Source organism: Lycium barbarum, chromosome 5 (genome assembly GCF_019175385.1).
Source record: "Lycium barbarum isolate Lr01 chromosome 5, ASM1917538v2, whole genome shotgun sequence".
Taxonomy (NCBI): Eukaryota; Viridiplantae; Streptophyta; class Magnoliopsida; order Solanales; family Solanaceae; genus Lycium; species Lycium barbarum.
Window position 1 is genome coordinate 40,270,839 of NC_083341.1, and position 13,316 is coordinate 40,284,154.

The 13,316-nt window shown below is 45.4% G+C and overlaps 1 long non-coding RNA gene across 1 annotated transcript; it reads left to right on the top strand.

The window, feature by feature from the left end:
- Positions 1 to 9,872: 9,872 nt before the first annotated feature.
- Positions 9,873 to 12,673, top strand: LOC132642445 (uncharacterized). Its single transcript, XR_009583164.1, has 3 exons — positions 9,873 to 10,304; positions 11,289 to 11,354; positions 12,272 to 12,673. It is a non-coding gene; the product is annotated as an uncharacterized LOC132642445 (long non-coding RNA).
- The last annotated feature ends 643 nt before the right edge of the window (positions 12,674 to 13,316 follow it).

Below are 13,316 nucleotides of genomic sequence, written 5' to 3' on the forward strand. Positions count from 1 at the left end.
CATTCGTCCTCGAATGTTAAACTGGCCTCATAGTGTATCATAATACTTCGGGGAGGTCTCCTTCGTAGACATCTCACATGTCGCTTAGGTCGCTTTTATGTCGTAAGTCCATTGAGTAAGCTCTGAACGTTGGCCCTACGTTAATAAGTCCCCTTTCTATCACGCTTTCTCCTCTTCCGTTAGTCTTGTCCGTCTCAGCCTACATGACTTTTATAGGGTTTGTAACCACTCCACACACTCTAATTTACATTGGACTACCTAGCTTCACATTCGTCTCTTGTTCCCACATATGTGAAAATTTCAGCAAATTTCCCAGGGGGTCACCCATCATGAAATTACTCTCACCCTAGCACGCTTAACCTTGAAACTTTAGTGCATTTCAGCGTCTTAGCGTTAGTATTTTCGCCCGCACTCCCTCGCACTACTTATATCACATATTATGGAACGAGTTGCGGTCTTAGCAGTTTTTGAAACGCCGCGTAACACATCTCTTCTTTTATTTACGGTTCTAACCTCCGCAATCTCTAGTATTCATCTTTTTACCTGTGCGTACCTTTCGTCCTAATTTCTGAATTCTTAATATGATCAGCAATATAAAGGCAACGTAGGATAGGATAGACTCCGAATCAATTAACATACACATCATAGAAGGTGCCGAAAAAGTACCTGTGGCCGCGTCTGCGGAAGGCTCAGGGTCCTGTCGTCCTGTCAATGCATATAGGCGGTGCGGAGGACCAGCTGAACTAGGTGTCCCTCCTCTACCTTGGCCGCGGCCCGCTGGAGCTTGGGAGGTCTGTCCAACAGGGCGTACGGTCGACGATGAACCAACCGCGGACCCGACGGGCTGGGCTTGGTCTCCCTCATACCTCAGTGGGCAATCACGCATCAAATGGCCAACCCGCCCACAAGTATAACATGCACCTGTACCTGCGCGACACTCTCCAGAATGTGGTCTACCACATCGCGCACACCGTGGCGGGGGTGGCATCATCCTGCTAGAATCAGCTCTATACTGGGATCCTGACGCCTTAGTACCCTGATCTGGTCGTGAGTGAGTAGAACGGTCAAGTCCCCTATCCGTAAATCGAGGCGGTGCACTGGCCGCCGATTGTTCTGAATGCCTGAATAGCTCTTGTGCCTGTCCCCCTCTGTACTCGCTTCTAGTCCTGGAAAACCTGCCCCTTTTTCTGGAACCCTTATCTGGGTAACGCTCCTCTCGCCGTAGACGATATTGTTCCTCCAGATTTTGGGCGTGGGCCTGGATTCGAGTAATAGTCATCCCGTCCTGGAGTGAAGCTGTCAAACATTCCTTAACCAAATGTGGCCCTAGCCCACTCACAAATCAGTGTACATGATCTCCCTTATCTGCTATCATGGCTGGGGCATACCTGGCTAATGAATTAATACGGAGGATGTATTCTCGAACGCTCATATTTCCCTGTCTCAGGTTCAAGAACATATCGGCTCGAGCCCGTCGAACCTCTGGCGGTAGGAAAGGTCGCAGGAACGCCTCAGTGAACTCCTGCCAAACCGGAGGGGGTGCATTTTCTCCCCTTGATGATATCCAGCTACTGTACCACAGAACTGCCACATCCCGCAGCCTGTATGAAGCCAACCCTACGGACTCCGTATCCGAAGCATGTATGATCCCCAGAGTCCTCAGTATCTCATCTATAAAACTCTGCGGGTCCTCCTCTGGTTTTGATCCATAATACTCTGGAGGCTTCAGGGTGATAAAGTCGCGGGCCCTTGCACTTACCGCTCTGCCTCCCAGGTCTACATCTTGCCGCTGAGCCTGTGCGGCAACGAGCTGGGTTAATAACTGGATGGCCTCTGCCATCTGCTGGCCCGGAACTGCTGGCGGTGGAACTGGAGGTGCGGGGGCTGGAGCTGGAACTCTTTCCTGCTCTGCTGGTGCAGGGGGAGCAGGAACAGTCTGTGGGGGAGCCTCATTATGAGATTCTTCTTCTTCTAGCTCCCGTTCAACTCTGCTGGCCGCCACCCCCTTGGCTTTCTCGGCCATCGTAGCCTTTTTCTTCGGCGGCATTACTGAAACCATAACACAGGTTTAGGAAAAGGAATATGGAAGCCTGGCAACTTAGCTCTATCGCACGATTTCAGAATGCAAAGAAGGTCACATTTCCTAAATGCCCTGTAGCCTCATTTTTATAAGTGTGGCACGCTACACACCCATAAACATGACTCTACTGGACACGGCTCGTAGACAAACCCCTAGGACCGAATTGCTCTGATACCACTTCTGTCACGACCCGTCTAGGGGCCGTGACGAGTACCCGATACTTGTACCGAGCACCCCTTGTCTATCGTTTTACCTTTACCTCTTAGCAAGCCATGTAAACAGAGCCATTTTTTTTTTTGAACATTAACATTAGCGGCGTCATTCTGAACATACACTAATAAACTTCGTTATCACTTATACATCAACATTAGCATGCCAAAACACCATATACCTAACTATACTTAACTGACTGTACATATCTGTCTACGAGCCTCTAGACGTAGTACACTTATACATAGAAATGGTTGAGTATTGCCATGCCCGAATATATATACACAAAATAGTACCAAGGAAGTGAGGCTCCGGAATAACTGGAGCACTGTCAACACTGCTGGTAGAGCTTCTAAGGATCAAATCCGCCTGTCTGCTGACCTGCGCGGCATGAAATGCAGCGTCCACAAGAAGGGACGTCAGTACGAATAGTGTACCGAGTATGTAAGGCATGAATAGTAATATACAGAAAATATGAATCATGTATAATGACATAAGAGAGTTACAACACATGTCCTGGGATAGAAACATAACCTGTATATATATATACCCTTGGCAGGTGCTATGCGTACTTAGCTTTCCTTTAAGAATCTTTCTGTTAGAACCCGTATTTTTGTACAGTGGAATAATCCGGATTTAATTATGATAAGTTAAGGACAAAAAAATTATTTCGGGATACAAAGTCGGGATTCTTGACCTTCGATTTTATTTTGAGATATATGTGGTGCATGAATTTATTGGTATGGAACAATTAGGAAAATTTGGGACCAAAAGTGATAAAAATTGGAAGATAAAAATTATTCACAATTTCCATGGTTGGCCCACACAAATGGTGTTCAATTTTAATTGGTCCACCACATTGTGTGGGCCACAAACCATAAGAGATATTATGGGGACTTAAAAAGATGACCTTAAGTCATCTCCTCACCATTCTATACTTAGCAAAAAAAAAAAAAAAAAAAGTGGAAGAACCAAGGGGGAGCTCACGGCTAGGAGCAAGAAAACCAACCCCCATTTCTTTGCCTTCAAAAATTAATTTCTTGGTGTTAACCCACTATATTGAAGTCCCTAAGTAGCGTGGAAGAGTTGTTTGGGTCATCTAACCATTCATTGTATCCAATTGCAAACCCTAGGCTATTGTAAAGTTGAAGAAGAAAAGGTAAGATTTGATTTTGTTTTTGCGTTATGAAGGTTATATCCATGTTGTAGTATGTTATAATGGAGGAAAATCATGAAATATGAAATGTTGGAGGTGAGTTGTGTATGTAGAGCTTGAGCCGTGTAAATGGGTGTTGTTGTGTTGTGATTGAAATTATGAATTAATGCCTAGTTATTTGATTATGATCATTGTAAGGTGAAGAACAATTTAATGCCCAAAGAGTCTTTTAGCTAATGTTTGGCATTTTATGGCTTATTTTTAGATCGTGGGCAGGCCGAATCATAGTTTGGACTTAGCTTGAGTTGGATCATATTGGAGAGCGTTTGAGGTATGTAAAGCAACCTTCCTTCTTTTGGCATGCCTTAGTTTCACATAGGCTAGATTAGAGCTTTAAGGGAATTCCAAATTCGAGATCCGAGCATGTTATGATCCATATATATATTCTTTGGCACTCTTATGTATGTTTTTATGAAATATGAACCATGATGTATTTGAAGTAATCGCTTTCCGAAATTCGCATAGAAAATGTTCACTTTAAGGAATTTTATAATCTCTGAATGCCATATTTTTCGCATAGAGGCTCGGATCGCTCCAATAATTTTTATAGGAGTTTGCTTGATGTATAATGGGTATGTTTTTCATAGGCGGGCTCAGTTCGGGTCTATACTCGTCCGTTGGTCCCGCGACGCCCTTTATGTAAATTCGACAACTTTGAATCAAAAAGTGATAATTATTATTCCGATTTCGAATATGACTATTTTACTTATCCTTCGGATTTATAATAATGATTTTATGCATATGATTCCTCACTACTCCGCTCGTGCCTACTATGATATCGTTCGCCGGTTCCCGGGCCGGTTCTGTTGTCGTGCGCTTTTTGATACATTCCGGTGTTATGCTGTGTTTATGGTTCACCGTGCTCCTCGCTCGAGGGCCGGGTTCCACTTATGTTTGGCGTTATGCTGTGTTTGGCGTTATGTTGTGTTGTGATGTGTGACGGGGATTCGGAGATTTGAAACTTTCTGGTGTTATGCTGTGTTGTGGCGCCATCGACAGGCGGGCGACCACATTTTCCAGTGCCCTATGCATAATTTATACTTTGGAAATAAACATTTTGATATGTATTATTTTCTATATATCTGATTCGATTATTATTCAGATTTATTTCTGTACCTTCTGCTTTGCATACTCAGTACATATTTCGTACTGACCCCCTTCTCCGGGGGCTGCGTTTCATGCCCGCAGGTACAGACGCACAGCCTGGTGATCCACCTGTTTAGGACACCCTTTCTGCTATTCGGAGTGCTCCTCTCTTTCCGGAGCTTATACTTTTGGTATATATATATTTATTAGTGCATTTGTATATATTCGTTCATGGGTACGGCGGGGCCCTGTCCCGTCATATGATTATGTCGGTCTGTTTAGAGGTCTGTGGACATGTTTGTGGGTTAGGGTCTTTCTGTATGGATGTATGTACATGTCGTTTGGGCGATCCCATACGCCGAGGCGGCCGGTCCGCATATGTTGTTTGGGCGATCCTATACGCCGAGGCGGCCGGTCCGCATATGTTTATATATTGCTTGGTTAGCCCTGTGTGGCTTTTGTTGGTATTTTCTGCGTGCAGGGTATATTGGATAGTCCGTAAAACAAAGGAAACTCTGCCGAAATTTTCTGGAAATTACCTAAATTTGAAATAAAGTCTTGTCGGCTTCCGCCATATACTAGAATGAGTTGATAGAATTTGAGATAATATTTGATAGATGGGTTCGGGTGCCCAGATCGGGCACTAGTCACGGCCTACGGGGTTGGGTCGTGACAAAAGTGGTATCAGAGCGGTTTGTCCTCGGAGTGTCCACAGATCGTGTCTAGTAGAGTCTTGTTTATCGGTGTGTTGTGCACCACATCTATAAACAGGAGGCTACAGGACATTTAGGATGTTGTCTTTTCTTCTGATCTTAGATCGTGCGATAGAACTGTGCTATTAGGATGATTCTGTTTTGATCTGTTGTTGTTTTTCTTTCAGTGATGCCTCCGAAAAAGGCGACGACCGCCCAGAAGAAAAAGGGCGTAGTAGGAGAGACCAGCCGGGCTCAGAAGGGTACTCGGACCCTTGCTCAGATGATGCGTGATATTACGTCCCGGCCAGCCGACTCTGCTACGTCTTCATCGTCAGAGGAGTCTGGAGCAGCTTCACCATTAGCTCCAGGGGCTTCAGCTCCCGCGCCTCCAGCTCCTCAGCCAGGGGCGGAGGACAGGACACTGAGAGAGGCTGTGCAGTTATTGACCACTCTGGTAGCGGGACAGGCTCGCTGACGCGGGCGGAGAGATGATGATGATGACGATAGGCGTGACAGCCTGAGGGTTCGAGAGTTTCTATTATGTGGCCCTCTAGAGTTTTACGGGTCTAAGCCCGACGAGGACCCCCATGACTTTATTCGGGGGATGCGGCGCTTATTAGATTTGGTCAGGGCTTCAGAGACTGAGTCTGTTGAGTTGGCTTCGCATAGACTACGGGATGTTGTTGCTCACTGGTATGAGTCCTGGGAGCTATCCAGGGGTGAGGGTGCTACCCCAGCTACTTGGGACGAGTTCGTGACTGCTTTCACTCACCACTTTTTGCCCCCAGAGTTACGGCGGGCGCGGGTTGACCGATTTTTGCATCTGCAGCAGAGGGGTCGGAGCGTCCGTGAGTATAATATGGAGTTTGATTCATTGGCCCGGTATGCACCTGCCATAGTAGCAGATATGGCCGATCGGATGCACAGATACGTGATGGGGTTAGACCGCTATTTGATTGATGGCTGTATGGCGGTGGCATTGCAGGCAGACATGGATATTGCCCGACTACAGGCTTATGCCCTGGGTATGGAGGACCGACATAGAGCTGATTATTCTAGCAGAGATCGGGACAGGAGGCCGCCCAAGAGGGCCAGATTCGCAGGTTATTCTGGAGATTCTCGAGGCGGACAGCCTCAGCAGCAGCAGTCAGGCAGACATCCTCCTCCGTCAGGCCGGGGTACACCCCCACAGTTTACCGGCAGGAGATCTGAGGGTGCCGGATATTCAGGGGCAGGCCCGAGCTCTAGGGCTTCAGGTTCACAGTTGGACAGAGGTTCCAGCAGTCAGATGAGGCCACCCAGACCTTTGTGTTCCTATTGTGGGAGACAGCACCCGGGAGAGTGTTTCCGAGCTACGGGTGCATGCTTTGTGTGCGGCTGTCAGGGCCTCATATGAGAGACTGTCCGGCTAGAGGTGGTACAGGCAGTTCAGCTCAGTCTACCGGGTCAGCCGGTGGTTCATCTTCAGCCTCGTTGGCGATGCGCCCTGCGGGGCGAGGTACTCCAGCACCAGCAGGCCGCGGCAGGGGTCGTGGCGGAGCTTCGGGTTCTAGCGGTCCTTCGAACCGCATTTATGCCTTAGCCAGCAGACAGGACCAGGAGGCTTCGCCTAATGTCGTCACAGGTATATTACTGGTTTTCTCTCGTGATGTGTATGCATTGATTGATCCTGGTTCTACATTATCATTTATATCTCCACTCGTTGCTGATAAAATTGGGATAGAATCCGAACCGATAGAGCCTTTTGAGGTAGCTACACCAGTAGGGGATTCTGTTATAGCCAGTCAGATTTATAGAGATTGTTCCGTGATTATCTGTGGCCGCTGCACTAAGGCGGATTTGGTAGAGTTAGATATGATCGAGTTTGACGTGATTATGGGTATGGATTGGCTAGCTTCTTGCTATGCTAATGTTGATTGTCAAAAGAAGATAGTCCGATTCCAATTCCCAGGGGAGCCAGTTATAGAGTGGGCAGGTAATACAGTATCGCCGAGGGGTAAGTTTATTTCATACCTCAAGGCTGAGAAAATGATCAGAAAGGGGTATATTTATCATCTGGTCCGTGTTCATGATTTAGAGGCAGAGGCACCGACTCTTCAGTCAGTCCCAGTGGTTAATGAATTTGTAGATGTATTCCCAGATGAGCTTCCGGGTCTTCCTCCCGAACGGGAGATAGAGTTTGCTATTGATCTGTTGCCAGACACTCAGCCTATCTCTATTCCTCCGTACAGAATGGCACCTGCAGAATTGAAAGAATTGAAAGAGCAGCTGAGAGATTTATTGGAGAAGGGTTTCATTCGGCCTAGTGCGTCACCCTGGGGAGCTCCGGTATTATTTGTGAGGAAGAAAGACGGCTCGCTGCGGATGTGCATTGATTATCGGCAGTTGAATAAAGTAACCATCAAGAATAAATATCCCCTCCCCAGGATTGATGATTTGTTTCATCAGCTGCAGGGTGCCAGGTACTTCTCGAAGATAGACCTGCGATCGGGTTACCATCAGGTCCGGGTACGAGAGGCTGATATTCCCAAGACAGCATTCAGGACCCGATATGGGCACTATGAGTTCAGAGTTATGTCTTTTGAGCTGACAAATGCCCCAGCAGTATTTATGGACCTGATGAATCGGGTGTTCAGACCGTTCTTGGATATGTTTGTGATCGTATTTATCGATGATATTCTGGTTTATTCTCGGTCAGAGGCAGAGCATGCGGACCATTTGAGGACGGTACTTGGCACACTTCGGCACCAGGAATTATATGCTAAATTTTCTAAGTGTGAATTCTGGTTATCTTCAGTGGCATTTCTGGGACATATTATTGGGGCTGATGGCGTCCGGGTGGATACCCAGAAGATCGAGGCCGTAAAGAATTGGCCTAGACCTACGACGCCGACAGAGGTGCGTAGCTTTCTGGGATTGGCTGGTTATTATCGGAGATTCGTGGAGAAGTTTGCTTCCATTTCAGCGCCTTTGACAAGGCTGACTCAGAAGGGAGCTAAGTTTCAGTGGTCAGATGCTTGCGAGCGTAGCTTCCAGTTGCTGAAAGAGAAGTTAACTACGGCTCCAGTCCTGACTGTTCCGGAGGGTCCAGATGGATATGTGATTTATTGTGATGCCTTTGGTATTGGTTTGGGATGTGTGTTGATGCAGCACGGCAGGGTGATAGCTTATGCTTCCCGGCAGCTCAGAAAACATGAAAAGAATTATCCTACTCACGATTTGGAGCTGGCCGCGGTCATTCATGCTTTGAAGATGTGGAGACATTATTTATATGGGGTTCACGTTGACATTTATACAGATCATAAGAGCCTTCAGTACATCTTTAGGCAAAAGGAGCTGAACTTGCGGCAGCGGAGGTGGTTAGAGTTGCTGAAAGATTATGATGTTGACATTCTCTACCATCCTAGGAAAGCTAATGTTGTGGCGGATGCACTCAGCCGCAAGTCTATGGGCAGCCTAGCAGACGTGCCATCAGAGAGTAAAGAAATGGTTCGCGATATTCATCAGTTGGCTAGTCTTGGAGTTCGCTTGGCTGATTCTGGAGATGTTGGGGTTTCTGTTCGAGGTATTGCTGAGTCCTCTATTACAGAAGATATTAAGCGGCATCAGTATGAGGATCCTATTCTGGCACAGTACAGAGACGCAGCGCTGGCACAGGAGAAGACTCCGTTTGAGATGTCACCTAATGGAGTGTTATTTCACAGAGGCAGATTGTGTGTACCTGACGTTGCAGGGTTGCGGCGACAGGTTATGGGCGAGGCACATTACGCCCGATATTCTGTTCACCCAGGGTCGACGAAGATGTACCATGATATCAGATGCCTATATTGGTGGGACGGTATGAAAAGAGATATAGCAGAGTTCGTTGCTCAGTGTCTAAATTGCCAGCAGGTTAAGATTGAGCACCAGAAGCCCGGTGGGCTATTGCAGGAGATGGAGATACCGACGTGGAAGTGGGAGATCATTAATATGGACTTTATTACAGGTCTACCTCGCACTCCACGGAGGTATGATTCTATTTGGGTTATTGTTGATCGGCTGACGAAATCAGCCCATTTTCTTCCGGTTCGGACCACCTATTCAGCTGAGGATTCTGTCAGGCTTTATGTCAGGGAGATTGTACGACTTCATGGAGTTCCTGTGTCTGTTATTTCAGATAGAGGTGCCCAGTTTACAGCTAAGTTCTGGAGATCGTTTCAGGAGGGATTGGGGACCCAGGTGAGCCTGAGTACAGCCTTCCATCCCCAGTCCGACGGACAGGCCAAGCGCACTATTCAGACATTGGAAGATATGTTGCGTGCCTGTGTTATTGATTTCAGGGGTAGCTGGGACGACCATTTACCGCTTGTTGAGTTTGCGTATAATAACAGCTACCACTCCAGTATTCAGATGGCACCATATGAGGCTTTGTATGGCAGGAAGTGTAGATCACCGATCGGTTGGTTTGATGTTGGGGAGACTGAGTTGATTGGCCCAGATGTGGTCCAGCAGGCCGTGGATAAGGTGAAACTTATTCGAGAAAGATTGTTGGCAGCCTAGAGCCGACAGAAATCTTATGCCGACAAGCGACGTCGACCGTTAGAGTTTCAGATTGGCGATTGGGTGTTCCTGAAAGTGTCACCGATGAAAGGTGTTATGCGATTTGGCAAGAAAGGAAAGCTCAGTCCGAGATATATTGGGCCCTATCTGATTATTCGCAAAATAGGCAAGGTGGCCTACGAATTGGATTTGCCAGCTGACTTGGGAGCGGTACACCCGGTATTTCATGTTTCTATGCTTCGTAAGTGTATTGGTGACCCTTCCAGAGTCTTTCCTGTAGATGACATTCAGGTCACAGAGGAGCTATCTTATGAGGAGCAGCCTATAGCCATATTGGATCGCCAGGTAAAAAGGTTGCGGAACAAAGATATGGCTTCTGTTAAAGTGCTGTGGCGGAACAATAACCGAGAGGAAATGACCTGGGAAGCTGAGGAGCATATGAAGAAGAAGTATCCTCATTTATTTTCAGAGCCTACAGGTAATCCAATTCTCTATTTGACTATGTTGTTTGATAAATGAATCGTTGATCAATGATTGTATTGTTGTGATAGTTAGTAAGGAAACTTCCCCAAATTATTGTATGACCGGTAAGGTTAATCTGACATTCGAGAACGAATGTTCTAAAGGGGGGGAGGATGTTAGAACCCGTATTTTTGTACAGTGGAATAATCCGGATTTAATTATGATAAGTTAAGGACAAAAAAATTATTTCGGGATACAAAGTCGGGATTCTTGACCTTCGATTTTATTTTGAGATATATGTGGTGCATGAATTTATTGGTATGGAACAATTAGGAAAATTTGGGACCAAAAGTGATAAAAATTGGAAGATAAAAATTATTCACAATTTCCATGGTTGGCCCACACAAATGGTGTTCAATTTTAATTGGTCCACCACATTGTGTGGGCCACAAACCATAAGAGATATTATGGGGACTTAAAAAGATGACCTTAAGTCATCTCCTCACCATTCTATACTTAGCAAAAAAAAAAAAAAAAAAAAGTGGAAGAACCAAGGGGGAGCTCACGGCTAGGAGCAAGAAAACCAACCCCCATTTCTTTGCCTTCAAAAATTAATTTCTTGGTGTTAACCCACTATATTGAAGTCCCTAAGTAGCGTGGAAGAGTTGTTTGGGTCATCTAACCATTCATTGTATCCAATTGCAAACCCTAGGCTATTGTAAAGTTGAAGAAGAAAAGGTAAGATTTGATTTTGTTTTTGCGTTATGAAGGTTATATCCATGTTGTAGTATGTTATAATGGAGGAAAATCATGAAATATGAAATGTTGGAGGTGAGTTGTGTATGTAGAGCTTGAGCCGTGTAAATGGGTGTTGTTGTGTTGTGATTGAAATTATGAATTAATGCCTAGTTATTTGATTATGATCATTGTAAGGTGAAGAACAATTTAATGCCCAAAGAGTCTTTTAGCTAATGTTTGGCATTTTATGGCTTATTTTTAGATCGTGGGCAGGCCGAATCATAGTTTGGACTTAGCTTGAGTTGGATCATATTGGAGAGCGTTTGAGGTATGTAAAGCAACCTTCCTTCTTTTGGCATGCCTTAGTTTCACATAGGCTAGATTAGAGCTTTAAGGGAATTCCAAATTCGAGATCCGAGCATGTTATGATCCATATATATATTCTTTGGCACTCTTATGTATGTTTTTATGAAATATGAACCATGATGTATTTGAAGTAATCGCTTTCCGAAATTCGCATAGAAAATGTTCACTTTAAGGAATTTTATAATCTCTGAATGCCATATTTTTCGCATAGAGGCTCGGATCGCTCCAATAATTTTTATAGGAGTTTGCTTGATGTATAATGGGTATGTTTTTCATAGGCGGGCTCAGTTCGGGTCTATACTCGTCCGTTGGTCCCGCGACGCCCTTTATGTAAATTCGACAACTTTGAATCAAAAAGTGATAATTATTATTCCGATTTCGAATATGACTATTTTACTTATCCTTCGGATTTATAATAATGATTTTATGCATATGATTCCTCACTACTCCGCTCGTGCCTACTATGATATCGTTCGCCGGTTCCCGGGCCGGTTCTGTTGTCGTGCGCTTTTTGATACATTCCGGTGTTATGCTGTGTTTATGGTTCACCGTGCTCCTCGCTCGAGGGCCGGGTTCCACTTATGTTTGGCGTTATGCTGTGTTTGGCGTTATGTTGTGTTGTGATGTGTGACGGGGATTCGGAGATTTGAAACTTTCTGGTGTTATGCTGTGTTGTGGCGCCATCGACAGGCGGGCGACCACATTTTCCAGTGCCCTATGCATAATTTATACTTTGGAAATAAACATTTTGATATGTATTATTTTCTATATATCTGATTCGATTATTATTCAGATTTATTTCTGTACCTTCTGCTTTGCATACTCAGTACATATTTCGTACTGACCCCCTTCTCCGGGGGCTGCGTTTCATGCCCGCAGGTACAGACGCACAGCCTGGTGATCCACCTGTTTAGGACACCCTTTCTGCTATTCGGAGTGCTCCTCTCTTTCCGGAGCTTATACTTTTGGTATATATATATTTATTAGTGCATTTGTATATATTCGTTCATGGGTACGGCGGGGCCCTGTCCCGTCATATGATTATGTCGGTCTGTTTAGAGGTCTGTGGACATGTTTGTGGGTTAGGGTCTTTCTGTATGGATGTATGTACATGTCGTTTGGGCGATCCCATACGCCGAGGCGGCCGGTCCGCATATGTTGTTTGGGCGATCCTATACGCCGAGGCGGCCGGTCCGCATATGTTTATATATTGCTTGGTTAGCCCTGTGTGGCTTTTGTTGGTATTTTCTGCGTGCAGGGTATATTGGATAGTCCGTAAAACAAAGGAAACTCTGCCGAAATTTTCTGGAAATTACCTAAATTTGAAATAAAGTCTTGTCGGCTTCCGCCATATACTAGAATGAGTTGATAGAATTTGAGATAATATTTGATAGATGGGTTCGGGTGCCCAGATCGGGCACTAGTCACGGCCTACGGGGTTGGGTCGTGACACTTTCCTTGTTCATATACATATACATATAAAATAGGACATCTCATATTGCCGAGGCGTCGGCAGCCGATCCATTTAACCATAAATATACACATCCCGCGTCCGGGCATCCCGCGTCCGGGACGATATCATATCATGTAATGCCAACTGATCAGGTGGATATGCGTTCATAACGCTCTGCCCTTACCTCCATTTTCCCCGTATACACATGCATATATCATGTATATATATCAACGTCTATAGCGCTCTAGCTCTTTTATCATATACATATACGTGTGTCGTGTAGGTACATCAGCGTCTATAGCGCTCTAGCTCTTTCATCATGTGCATGTTTTAAAAAAATATATACACATATCTTACATACATTTACATGTCTTATATGCATTTGCGTATCCTATATACACATGTCTCATAGGCACGCAGGAAAGCCCAAAGAAGAATCAAGTAGTCATCGGAGTGACGTAAGGTCGGTGA